We start from the raw sequence: 14,895 nt of genomic DNA on the forward strand, positions 1-14,895 counted from the left end.
ATCCACTCCGGTCTGCGGAAGCACATTCCCTGAGACAACCACCAGATAAGAGAATCTCTGGTTTTCTGGTACAGTTGAATTTGAGGAGACAAATCTGCATAATCCCCATTCCACTGTTTGAGCATGCACAGTTGCAGTGGTATGAGATGAATTCGGGCAAAAGGGACCACGTCCATTGCCGCAACCATGAATCCGATTACCTCCATGCACTGAGCTACAGAAGGCCGAGGAATGGAATGAAGAACTCGGCAAGTAATTAAAAGCTTTGACTTCCTGACCTCTGTCAGAAATATTTTCATTTCTACTGAGTCTATTAGTGTTCCCAGGAAGGGAACCCTTGTGAGCTGAGACAGAGAACTTTTTTCGACGTTCACCTTCCACCCGTGAGACCTTAGAAAGGCCAGAACAATGTCCGTATGAGCCTTGGCTCTGTGAAAAGACGACGCCTGTATTAAGATGTCGTCTAGGTAAGGTGCTACTGCAATGCCCCGCGGTCTTAGTACCGCTAGGAGGGACCCTAGCACCTTTGTAAAAATTCTTGGAGCAATGGCCAACCCGAAAGGAAGGGCCACAAACTGGTAATGCTTGTCCAGAAAGGCGAACCTTAGGAACTGATGGTGATCTTTGTGGATAGGAATATGTAGGTACGCATCCTTTAGATCCACGGTAGTCATATATTGACCTTCCTGGATCATCGGCAAAATTGTCAGAATGGTTTCCATTTTGAATGATGGAACTCGGTTTAGAATTTTTAGATCCAGGATTGGCCTGAAAGTTCCTTCATTTTTGGGAACTACAAACAGGTTTGAGTAAAAACCCAGTCCTTGTTCTGCAATTGGAACTGGATATATCACTCCCATCTTTAGTTGATCTTCTACACAGCGTAAGAACGCCTGTTTCTTTGTCTGGTCTGAAGACAAACGAGAAATGTGGAACCTTCCCCTTGGAGGAGAGTCCTTGAATTCTAGAAGATATCCCTGAGCAACGATGTCTAATGCCCAGGGATCTGGGAAATCTCTTGCCCAAGCCTGAGCAAAGAGAGAGAGTCTGCCCCCTACCAGATCCGGTCCCGGATCGGGGGCCACCCCTTCATGCTGTCTTAGTAGCAGCCGCAGGCTTCTTGGCCTGTTTACCTTTGTTCGAGCCCTGCAAGGGTTTCCAGGTTGCTTTGGGCTGGGAAGCGTTACCCTCTTGCTTTGCGTTTGCAGAGGTTGAAGCAGGGCCGCTCCTGAAGTTGTGAAAGGAGCGAAAATTAGCCTTGTTTTTGGCCTTAAACGGTCTATCTTGCGGGAGGGCATGGCCCTTTTCCCCCAGTGATATCCGAAATAATTTCTTTAAACTCAGGGCCGAAAAGGGTCTTCCCCTTGAAAGGAATATTTAGTAATTTTGTTTTGGACAACACGTCAGCCGACCATTTGAGCCAAAGCGCTCTCCGCGCCATAATGGCAAAACCAGAATTTTTCGCCGCTAACTTAGCTAATTGTAAAGCAGCATCTGTGATAAAAGAATTAGCCAGCTTTAGGGCATGAATTCTATCCATGACTTCGTCATATGAAGTCTCCCTCTGGAGCGACTCCTCCAGCGCCTCAAACCAAAAAGCCGCTGCAGTAGTTACAGGAACAATGCAGGCAATCGGTTGAAGAAGGAAACCTTGTTGAACAAATATTTTCTTTAGTAAACCTAATTTTTTTATCCATAGGATCTTTGAAAGCACAACTGTCTTCTATTGGTATGGTTGTGCGCTTGGCTAGTGTTGAAACTGCTCCCTCTACCTTAGGGACCGTCTGCCACGCGTCCCGTCTGGGGTCAGTTATGGGGAACATTTTCTTAAAGATAGGGGGGGGAACAAAAGGTACACCTGGTCTCTCCCATTCCCTAGTTACAATATCCGCCACCCTCTTCGGGATCGGGAACGCATCAGTGTATACAGGGACTTCTAGAAACTTGTCCATTTTACACAATTTTTCTGGGACCACCATGGGGTCGCAATCATCCAGCATAGCTAAAACCTCCTTTAGCAGTACGCGGAGGTGTTCCAGCTTAAATTTAAACGCTAAGGAATCTGATTCTGCCCGCTGAGAAACCTTTCCTGTGTCAGAAATTTCTCCCTCGGACAGCACATCCCTCACTGCCACTTCAGAGTGTTGTGAGGGTATAACGGATAAGTCATCCAAAGCTTCTGATTGCTCATCCTCTGTTCTTAAAACTGAGCTGTCACGCTTTTTAGGAGAAACTGGCAGTTTGGATAGAAAATCCGCAAGGGAATTATCCATGACTGCTGCTAATTGTTGTAATGTAATAGGGGCCAATGCGCTAGAGGTACTAGGCATCGCTTGCGCGGGCGTAACTGGTGTCGACACATGGGGAGAGGAAGGTGGACTATCCTCATTACCTTCCGTTAAAGAATCATCTTGTGCAACATTTTTAAGTGTCACTGCATGGTCTTTAAAATGCTTAGATACCTTAGCACACTTTAAACACAAATGTAAAGGGGGTTCCGCCATGGCTATTAAACACATAGAACAACGTCTATCTGAAGGCTCTGACATGTTAAACAGACTTAGACAGCACTCAAATACAGAAAAATACAATTTTAGAAAAAACAGTACTGTGCCTTTAAATAATAAAAAGCACACACTTTTTTACTAAGTCTCCAAAAATAACCCATTCTTTATGACATTTTCACCATATGATCCTAATGATTTGAAATGATTGCACAGTGAATTTCAAGTCAATTAACCCCTTAATGGCCAAACCGGAGCAAAGTAAAGCTGGCAACCGGTTATCAAACTACAGCACCATGCCACAGCAATCTGCTGATCGAAAATAAGCCTCTATGAAATCCTCAAGTAATCTTTGGACCCTCCACGTGAAGCTGCATGAAGCTGTCTGCAATAACAACTGCGCAATTGAGGCGCGAAATTTAGGCCCCTTCCCTCTCCACTCTGGAGTTGTGGGGCCTTCACAAGCCTAAATAGGTGTCTAAATATGTGCCATGTGGAATAAACCCCATAAAAACGTTCCAAATGAAACAAAAACTTGTAAAAAAGATCAGATTTTTGTTATAAAATAATTGATTGCCCCCTAACAGTGCCCACCAGTGTTTTGAGCCCTTTTAAATAAGCCTTCCTTCTATACTAAGTCTCAGAATATGGCTTACCTTCCCCACATGGGGATTCTTGTCAGTCTTCTAGCATTACTAAGTCTTGACTAGAAAAAATGACTGAACATGCCTTATAGAAGATAATGCCTGCAAACTGTTCCGCCCAACTGAAGTTTTCAGGTACTCCCCAGTCCTGTGTAGGAACAGCAATGGATTATAGTTACAACATGCTAAAATCATTTCTTTCATGTAATTAGCAAGAGTCCATGAGCTAGTGACGTATGGGATATACATTCCTACCAGGAGGGGCAAAGTTTCCCAAACCTCAAAATGCCTACAAATACACCCCTCACCACACCCACAATTCAGTTTTACAAACTTTGCCTCCGATGGAGGTGGTGAAGTAAGTTTGTGCTAGATTCTACGTTGATATGCGCTCCGCAGCAAGTTGGAGCCCGGTTTTCCTCTCAGCGTGCAGTGAATGTCAGAGGGATGTGAGGAGTATTGCCTATTTGAATGCAGTGATCTCCTTCTAAGGGGTCTATTTCATAGGTTCTCTGTTATCGGTCGTAGAGATTCATCTCTTACCTCCCTTTTCAGATCGACGATATACTCTTATATATACCATTACCTCTGCTGATTCTCGTTTCAGTACTGGTTTGGCTATCTACTATATGTAGATGAGTGTCCTGGGGTAAGTAAATATTATTTTTTGTGACACTCCTAGCTATGGTTGGGCACTTTGTTTATAAAGTTCTAAATATATGTATTCAAACATTTATTTGCCTTGACTCAGAATGTTCAACTTTCCTTATTTTTCAGACAGTCAGTTTCATATTTGGGATAATGCATTTTAATTTAACATTTTTCTTACCTTAAAATTTGACTTTTTCCCTGTGGGCTGTTAGGCTCGCGGGGGCTGAAAATGCTTCATTTTATTGCGTCATTCTTGGCGCGGACTTTTTTGGCGCAAAAAATTCTATTTCCGTTTCCGGCGTCATACGTGTCGCCGGAAGTTGCGTCACTTTTTGACGTTATTTTGCGCCAAAAATGTCGGCGTTCCGGATGTGGCGTCATTTTTGGCTCCAAAAAGCATTTAGGCGCCAAATAATGTGGGCGTCTTATTTGGCGCGAAAAAATATGGGCCTCACTCTTGTCTCCACATTATTTAAGTCTCATTTTTTATTGCTTCTGGTTGCTAGAAGCTTGTTCTTTGGCATTTTTTCCCATTCCTGAAACTGTCATTTAAGGAATTTGATCAATTTTGCTTTATATATACGTTGTTTTTTCTCTTACATATTGCAAGATGTCTCACGTTGCATCTGAGTCAGAAGATACTACAGGAAAATCGCTGTCAAGTGCTGAATCTACCAAAGCTAAGTGTATCTGCTGTAAACTTTTGGTAGCTATTTCTCCAGCTGTTGTTTGTATTGATTGTCATGACAAACTTGTTAAAGCAGATAATATTTCCTTTAGTAAAGTACCATTGCCTGTTGCAGTTCCTTCAACATCTAAGGTGCAGAATGTTCCTGATAATATAAGAGATTTTGTTTCTGAATCCATAAAGAAGGCTATGTCTGTTATTTCTCCTTCTAGTAAACATAAAAAATCTTTTAAAACTTCTCTCCCTACAGATGAATTTTTAACTGAACATCATCATTCTGATTCTGATGATTCCTCTGGTTCAGAGGATTCTGTCTCAGAGGTTGATGCTGATAAATCTTCATATTTATTTAAAATGGAATTTATTCGTTCTTTGCTTAAAGAAGTCCTAATTGCTTTAGAAATAGAGGATTCTGGTCCTCTTGATACTAAATCTAAACGTTTAAATAAGGTTTTTAAAACTCCTGTAGTTATTCCAGAAGTTTTTCCTGTCCCTGATGCTATTTCTGCAGTAATTTCCAAAGAATGGGATAATTTGGGTAATTCATTTACTCCTTCTAAACGTTTTAAGCAATTATATCCTGTGCCGCCTGACAGATTAGAATTTTGGGACAAGATCCCTAAAGTTGATGGGGCTATTTCTACCCTTGCTAAACGTACTACTATTCCTACGTCAGATGGTACTTCGTTTAAGGATCCTCTAGATAGGAAAATGGAGTCCTTTCTAAGAAAAGCTTATCTGTGTTCAGGTAATCTTCTTAGACCTGCTATATCTTTGGCTGATGTTGCTGCAGCTTCAACTTTTTGGTTGGAAACTTTAGCGCAACAAGTAACACATCGTGATTCTCATGATATTATTATTCTTCTTCAGCATGCTAATAATTTTATCTGTGATGCCATTTTTGATATTATCAGAGTTGATGTCAGGTTTATGTCTCTAGCTATTTTAGCTAGAAGAGCTTTATGGCTTAAAACTTGGAATGCTGATATGGCTTCTAAATCAACTTTACTTTCCATTTCTTTCCAGGGTAACAAATTATTTGGTTCTCAGTTGGATTCCATTATTTCAACTGTTACTGGTGGGAAAGGAACTTTTTTACCACAGGATAAAAAATCTAAGGGTAAAAACAGGGCTAATAATCGTTTTCGTTACTTTCGTTTCAACAAAGAACAAAAGCCTGATCCTTCATCCTCAGGAGCAGTTTCAGTTTGGAGACCATCTCCAGTCTGGAATAAATCCAAGCCAGCTAGAAAGGCAAAGCCTGCTTCTAAGTCCACATGAAGGTGCGGCCCTCATTCCAGCTCAGCTGGTAGGGGGCAGGTTACGTTTTTTCAAGGAAATTTGGATCAATTCTGTTCACAATCTTTGGATTCAGAGCATTGTTTCAGAAGGGTACAGAATTGGTTTCAAGTTGAGACCTCCTGCAAAGAGATTTTTTCTTTCCCGTGTCCCAGCAAATCCAGTAAAAGCTCAAGCATTTCTGAAATGTGTTTCAGATCTAGAGTTGACTGGAGTAATTATGCCAGTTCCAGTTCCGGAACAGGGGATGGGGTTTTATTCAAATCTCTTCATTGTACCAAAGAAGGAGAATTCCTTCAGACCAGTTCTGGATCTAAAAATATTGAATCGTTATGTAAGGATACCAACGTTCAAGATGGTAACTGTAAGGACTATCTTACCTTTTGTTCAGCAAGGGAATTATATGTCCACAATAGATTTACAGGATGCATATCTGCATATTCCGATTCATCCAGATCACTATCAGTTTCTGAGATTCTCTTTCCTAGACAAGCATTACCAGTTTGTGGCTCTGCCGTTTGGCCTAGCTACAGCTCCAAGAATTTTTACAAAGGTTCTCGGTGCCCTGCTGTCTGTAATCAGAGAACAGGGTATTGTGGTATTTCCTTATTTGGACGATATCTTGGTACTTGCTCAGTCTTTACATTTAGCAGAATCTCATACGAATCGACTTGTGTTGTTCAAGATCATGGTTGGAGGATCAATTTACCAAAAAGTTCTTTGATTCCTCAGACAAAGGTAACCTTTCTGGGTTTCCAGATGGATTCAGTGTCCATGACTCTTTAACAGACAAGAGACGTCTAAAATTGATTACAGCTTGTCGAAACCTTCAGTCACAATCATTCCCTTCGGTAGCCTTATGCATGGAAATTCTAGGTCTTATGACTGCTGCATCGGACGCGATCCCCTTTGCTCGTTTTCACATGCGACCTCTTGAGCTCTGTATGCTGAAGCAATGGTGCAAGGATTACACGAAGATATCTCAATTAATATCTTTAAAACCGATTGTTCGACACTCTCTAACATGGTGGACAGATCACCATCGTTTAATTCAGGGGGCTTCTTTTGTGCTTCCGACCTGGACTGTAATTTCAACAGATGCAAGTCTCACAGGTTGGGGAGCTGTGTGGGGATCTCTGACGGCACAAGGAGTTTGGGAATCTCAGGAGGTGAGATTACCGATCAATATTTTGGAACTCCGTGCAATTTTCAGAGCTCTTCAGTTTTGGCCTCTTCTGAAGAGAGAATCGTTCATTTGTTTTCAGACAGACAATGTCACAACTGTGGCATACATCAATAATCAAGGAGGGACTCACAGTCCTCTGGCTATGAAAGAAGTATCTCGAATTTTGGTTTGGGCGGAATCCAGCTCCTGTCTAATCTCTGCGGTTCATATTCCAGGTGTAGACAATTGGGAAGCGGATTATCTCAGTCGCCAAACGTTGCATCCGGGCGCATGGTCTCTTCACCCAGAGGTATTTCTTCAGATTGTTCAAATGTGGGAACTTCCAGAAATAGATCTGATGGCGTCCCATCTAAACAAGAAACTTCCCAGGTATCTGTCCAGATCCCGGGATCCTCAGGCGGAGGCAGTGGATGCATTATCACTTCCTTGGAAGTATCATCCTGCCTATATCTTTCCGCCTCTAGTTCTTCTTCCAAGAGTAATCTCCAAGATTCTGAAGGAATGCTCGTTTGTTCTGCTGGTAGCTCCGGCATGGCCTCACAGGTTTTGGTATGCGGATCTTGTCCGGATGGCTCTTGCCATCCGTGTACTCTTCCGCTAAGACCAGACCTTCTGTCACAAGGTCCTTTTTTCCATCAGGATCTGAAATCCTTAAATTTAAAGGTATGGAGATTGAACGCTTGATTCTTGGTCAAAGAGGTTTCTCTGACTCTGTGATTAATACTATGTTACAGGCTCGTAAATCTGTATCTCGAGAGATATATTATAGAGTCTGGAAGACTTATATTTCTTGGTGTCTTTCTCATCATTTTTCCTGGCATTCTTTTAGAATACCGAGAATTTTACAGTTCCTTCAGGATGGTTTAGATAAGGGTTTGTCCGCAAGTTCTTTGAAAGGACAAATCTCTGCTCTTTCTGTTCTTTTTCACAGAAAGATTGCTATTCTTCCTGATATTCATTGTTTTGTACAAGCCTTGGTTCGTATAAAACCTGTCATTAAGTCAATTTCTCCTCCTTGGAGTTTGAATTTGGTTCTGGGAGCTCTTCAAGCTCCTCCGTTTGAACCTATGCATTCATTGGACATTAAATTACTTTCTTGGAAAGTTTTGTTCCTTTTGGCCATCTCTTCTGCCAGAAGAGTTTCTGAATTATCTGCTCTTTCTTGTGAGTCTCCTTTTCTGATTTTTCATCAGGATAAGGCGGTGTTGCGAACTTCTTTTGAATTTTTACCTAAAGTTGTGAATTCCAACAACATTAGTAGAGAAATTGTGTTTCCTTCATTATGTCCTAATCCTAAGAATTCTAAGGAGAAATCGTTGCATTCTTTGGATGTTGTTAGAGCTTTGAAATATTATGTTGAAGCTACGAAATCTTTTCGTAAGACTTCTAGTCTATTTGTTATCTTTTCCGGTTCTAGAAAAGGCCAGAAAGCTTCTGCCATTTCTTTGGCATCTTGGTTGAAATCTTTAATTCATCTTGCCTATGTTGAGTCGGGTAAAACTCCGCCTCAGAGAATTACAGCTCATTCTACTAGGTCAGTTTCTACTTCCTGGGCGTTTAGGAATGAAGCTTCGGTTGACCAGATCTGCAAAGCAGCGACTTGGTCCTCTTTGCATACTTTTACTAAATTCTACCATTTTGATGTATTTTCTTCTTCTGAAGCAGTTTTTGGTAGAAAAGTACTTCAGGCAGCGGTTTCAGTTTGAATCTTCTGCTTATGTTTTTCATTAAACTTTATTTTGGGTGTGGATTATTTTCAGCAGGAATTGGCTGTCTTTATTTTATCCCTCCCTCTCTAGTGACTCTTGTGTGGAAAGATCCACTTCTTGGGTAGTCATTATCCCATACGTCACTAGCTCATGGACTCTTGCTAATTACATGAAAGAAAACATAATTTATGTAAGAACTTACCTGATAAATTCATTTCTTTCATATTAGCAAGTCCATGAGGCCCGCCCTTTTTTTGTGGTGGTTATGATTTTGTATAAAGCACAATTATTCCAATTCCTTATTTTATATGCTTTCGCACTTTTTTTTTTTTTTTTTTTCTTATCACCCCACTTCTTGGCTATTCGTTAAACTGAATTGTGGGTGTGGTGAGGGGTGTATTTGTAGGCATTTTGAGGTTTGGGAAACTTTGCCCCTCCTGGTAGGAATGTATATCCCATACGTCACTAGCTCATGGACTCTTGCTAATATGAAAGAAATGAATTTATCAGGTAAGTTCTTACATAAATTATGTTTTTCCTCTCAGCAGAAATCTTCATCACTTTCTGCCACAGAGTAAATAGTACAAACCGGCACTATTTAAAAATAACAAACTCTTGATTGAAGAAATAAAAACTACAAATCTAACACCACATTCACTTTACCCTCCCGTGGAGATGCTACTTGTTAGAGCGGCAAAGAGAATGACTGGGGGGGCGGAGCCTGAGGGGGAGCTATATGGACAGCTCTGCTGTGTGCTCTCTTTGCCACTTCCTGTAGGGAATGAGAATTTCCCACAAGTAAGGATAAATCCGTGGACTGAATACACCTTGTAAGAGAAATAAATAAAAGGAAAGGTAGGGATGGGAGTTGCACCTAAGATGGCGGCACTAGTTAGAAGGGTTAGGGTTAGAGAGCTGTTTGAGAGGGATCAGGCAGGTTGGGGGGTAAGGGGGGATCCTACACTGCAGAAGATATATAAAAAAAAAAAAAATGCCTTAACTCTCCATACTTGCAGACTGTTTTCCAATACCTAAAATGGTAGTGACCAGTAGGGGGTGAGGGAGAGAAGAGAGCTGTTTGGGAGGGATCAGGGGTGTGAGGTGTCAGGTTGAAGGGTAATCACTACACTAAAGCTAAAATTAACCTTACAAGCTACCTGATTAACCCCTTCACTGCCGGGAATAATAGACATGTGGTGCACAGCTGCAATAGGCGGCCTTCTAATTACCAAAAAGCAATGGAAAAGCCATTTATGTCTGTAAAAGCTTCTTTGGGATCCCCTTTGTTCAGAAATATCAATCATTTGTGCCATGATTGCACAATCCGTATGTAAATAACTTTTTCACAAACTTTAGGTTTCACACTGAAATTAATATTCTATTTTTTTATATGATCGCATTTGGCAGTGAAATGGTGGCATGAAATATTCAAAAATGGGCCTGAATCAATACCTTGAGTTGTCTACTTAAAAAAAAAATAAAAAAAAAAAAAAAAATATATATATATATATATATATATATATATATATATATATATATATATATATATATATCTATATCTCCTATCTATCTATATCTCTATCTCTATCTCTATATATATATATATATATATATATATATATATATATATATATCTCTATCTCTATCTCTATATATATATATATATATATCTCTATATATATATATATATATATATATATATATATATATATATATATATATATATATATATATCTCTATATATATATATATATATATATATATATATATATATCTCTATATATATATATATATATATATATATATATCTCTATCTCTATATATATATATATATATATATATATATATATATATATATATATATATATATATATATATCTCTATATATATATATATATATATCTCTATCTCTATATATATATATATATATAGGCTTACCATAATTTTTAGAGATGAAACTGGGACCACTTGGCACGGTGCCAGTGGGGGTGTGGTCAGGGGTGTGGCCAAGGGGCGGGGCATTTGTCAACCAGAACTAATTTTCCATGCACAATTATATTACTACATTTTTTTGCAGCACAATTGTATTACCATCCATAATTAATGATGATGACCCCAGCAGCACAATTATATTACCATCCATAATTAATGATTATGACCCCAGCAGCACAATTATATTACCATAATTAATGATGATGACCCCAGCAGCACAATTATATTACCATAATTAATGATGATGACCCCAGCAGCACAATTATATTACCATAATTAATGATGATGACCTCAGCAGCACAATTACCATAATTAATAATGATGACCCCAGCAGCACAATTATATTACCATAATAATGATGATGACCCCAGCAGCACAATTATATTACTATAATTAATGATGATGACGCCAGCAGCACAATTATATTACCATAATTAATGATGATGACCCCGGCAACACAATATATTACCATAATTAACGATCATGAGCACAGCAGCACAATTATATTACCATCCATAATTAATGTAATTGTGCTGCTGGGGTCATCATCATCATGTTAATTTAATTGTGCTGCTGGGGTCATCATCATTAATTATGTTAATATAATTGTGCTGCTGGGGTGAGCATCATTAATTATGTTAAGATAATTGTGCTGCTGGGGTCATCATCATTAATTATGTTAATATAATTGTGCTGCTGGGGTCATCCATCATCATCATCATTAATTTAATGATGAGTTGACCCCAGCAGCACAATTATATTGACATAATTAATGATGATGACCCCAGCAGCACAATTAAATTAACATAATGATGATGATGATGACCCCAGCAGCACAATTACATTAATTATGGATGGTAATATAATTGTGCTGCTGTGCTCATGATCGTTAATTATGGTAATATATTGTGTTGCTGGGGTCATCATCATTAATTATGGTAATATAATTGTGCTGCTGGCGTCATCATCATTAATTATAGTAATATAATTGTGCTGCTGGGGTTACTCATCATCATTAATTATAATTGTGCTGCTGGGGTCATCATAATTAATTATGTTAATTTAATTGTGCTGCTGGGGGTCAACATCATCATTAAATTAATTAATGTTATTAATTATGTTAATTTAATTGTGCTGCTGAGGTCATCATCATTAATTATGTTAATATAATTGTGCTGCTGGGGTCATCCATCATCATCATCATTAATTTAATGATGAGTTGACCCCAGCAGCACAATTATATTGACATAATTAGTGACAATAATTTATTTAATGAGGATGACCCCAGCAGCACAATTATATTAACATAATTAGTGACATCAATTAATTTAATGATGACCCCAGCAGCACAATTATATTAACATACTTAATGACATGATGACCCTAGCAGCACAATTATATTAACATACTTAATGATGTGATAACCCTAGCAGCACAATTATATTAACATAATTAATGATAATGACCCCCAGCAGCACAATTATATTAACATAATTAATTACATTAATGAAGGTAATATAAGTGTGCTGCTAGGGTCATCATCATTAATTATGTTAATTTAATTGTGCTGCTGGGGTCATCATCATTAATTATGTTAATTTAATTGTGCTGCTGGGGGTCATCATCATTAATTATGTTAATATAATTGTCCTGCTGGGCATCACTAATTATGTTAATATAATTGTGCTGTTGGGGTCATCAATCATCATCATTAATTTAATGATGATGAGTTGACTCCAGCAGCACAATTATATTGACATAATTAATGACCAGCAGCACAATTATTAGTTTACCATCCATAATTAATGATGATTGATGAGTGACCCCAGAAGCACAATTATTAATGGAGATATCTAATAATATAAATGAATAATAACACCACATAGCAGATAGAGATAGCAGCCTAAGATATGTGGTTGCATATGAAAAAAGGAAAAGATCAAGTAATATTGTATTGTAGTAAGTAACTCACACGTACTTATCATTATCAGCAAGAAGATCTGCAAAAGTCAAGAAATTTGTTGTTGTTGGTATTTGCTTCAGCAACAGGAAGCCACAGTGTGCAGCCCCACGATGCGTTCTCCTAAGTTGAAGGCGCCTAAAACACTGAGTGTGAAGCAGAGGTGGAGCACACGTTATCAGTCGGATTCTGTGACCCGTCTGTTGCAGGAATGTGGTGACGTCACGGTCGCACATTCCGACGGGCAGCAGACAGCTGTAAAAGGCAGTGCATGCTGCATGCGCAACAAAGCTAAATTCACAGATTTGCCGGTGTTCTATCATTCCAGCTAATTCAGCAGACTACGCTAGTCTGATGAATTTGCTGGAATGATTGATAGAACACCGGCGGCCGGGACAAAAATGAAAAACGGGTGGGACACTGGGACAGGGGCTCAAAACAGGGACAATCCCGGTAAAAACGGGACGTATGGTAAGCCTATATATATATATATATATATATCTCTATCTCTATATATATATATATATATATATATATATATATCTCTATCTCTATATATATATATATATATATATATATATATCTATCTCTATATATATATATATATATATATATATCTCTATCTCTATATATATATATATATATATATATATATATATCTCTATCTCTATATATATATATATATATATATCTCTATCTCTATATATATATATATATATATATATATCTCTATCTCTATATATATATATATATATATATATATCTCTATCTCTATATATATATATATATATATATATCTCTATCTCTATATATATATATATATATATATATCTCTATCTCTATCTCTATCTCTATATATATATATATATATATATATATATATATATATCTCTATCTCTATATATATATATCTCTATCTCTATATATATATATATATATATATATATATATATATATATATATATATATATATATATATATATATATATATCTCTATCTATATATATATATATATATCTCTATCTATATAATCTATCTAACAATTCTCTGGTATGTTGGGCAAGTTCTTCTCTGAAAGTCCCAGTAGTGAAGGGGTTAAGAATTAAAAAACCTAATTGTATTTTACACTTGATAGATATATAACAAAAATGTTTTATATCTTTTTGTCTTGTTAATTAGGTATATTCACTAATGAGCCCTGTCACTAACCAAAATTGTGTGGGTGTGATCATTCCTGTCTGAGTCAATAGATTTATAAATATGAGGCAGCATTGACCGAGAGGTGACATTACAGTGTGATCAAATTGCAGTGATAACAGGCACTTGTTCCTACCATGATTAATAGCTCACTTTAACTCAATATTATACAATACATTGCATTATCAACCCAATTTTCATAAGTAATTTTAACACAACTGCTGTTTTTCCTAAAATGTAATGTTATATTTGCAAAATTCCAATGTTCTCTCAATTCATGTTTGGTTTAAAATCTATTTTTCTGACCTTTTTTACTGAGCAATGAAAAGTGCTCACAAGTAATTATTATTAAATAATAAAACCGTTTTTTAAATTCGTATTTTGAATGAAGAATCACTACTTCAATGCATTTTTCAATTATATATGAAATACTGTATTTTAGAAGAAGGATTCGTATGTGGTGTGTGCTTGTTTTTGCAGTAACATATTGATAGCTAAAGGGTATCCTAGAGAAACTTGAAAGATTGAGTCTGACAACAAGTCGCTCAGCCAAGAAATTTCTGTCATCTTCATCCACTTACATTCACTCACATGACTGACCAGTAAATAAATCTCTTCTTTTCCATGGTGACGGATTTAATCCACAATATGTCATATTATGGCCTGTATTTGCAGCAGATAGAGTCAATCTGAATTATATCAGAACCCATGAATACTGCACAATGTACAATCCTAGGGCAAGAATACTTTTAATAGAGCCAAAAGTTAAACGTGTGTTTTTTTTTTTTTTTTGTTTTGTTTTTTTTTTAAATAAGAAAATGGACACCAGAATAGATAAGAGTTAATAACTGATTGTGTGTGTGTGTGTGGTGGATGTGAAACCATTTTTTGGACTCCTGTCTAATACATCATGTGGTTTATGCCCCTATTATATCCTGGTTGCATGTAAGACACCGTTAAAGAGACAATCATATAATTGCTTGTTTAGCTAAAAACAGGCTGCAACCAGGAAGCCATAACTGCTAAAATTCTAGCTTAGGCTGGTTGCATCACGTGTATGCGGAC

General features: G+C 37.5%; 1 protein-coding gene across 4 annotated transcripts in view; it reads left to right on the plus strand.

The window, feature by feature from the left end:
* PAM (peptidylglycine alpha-amidating monooxygenase) overlaps positions 1-14,895 on the plus strand; it is a 405,645-nt gene that overhangs the window by 111,645 nt on the left and 279,105 nt on the right. The window lies entirely within an intron of this gene.

The sequence above is a fragment of the Bombina bombina genome, chromosome 2 (genome assembly GCF_027579735.1).
Source record: "Bombina bombina isolate aBomBom1 chromosome 2, aBomBom1.pri, whole genome shotgun sequence".
Lineage (NCBI taxonomy): Eukaryota > Metazoa > Chordata > Amphibia > Anura > Bombinatoridae > Bombina > Bombina bombina.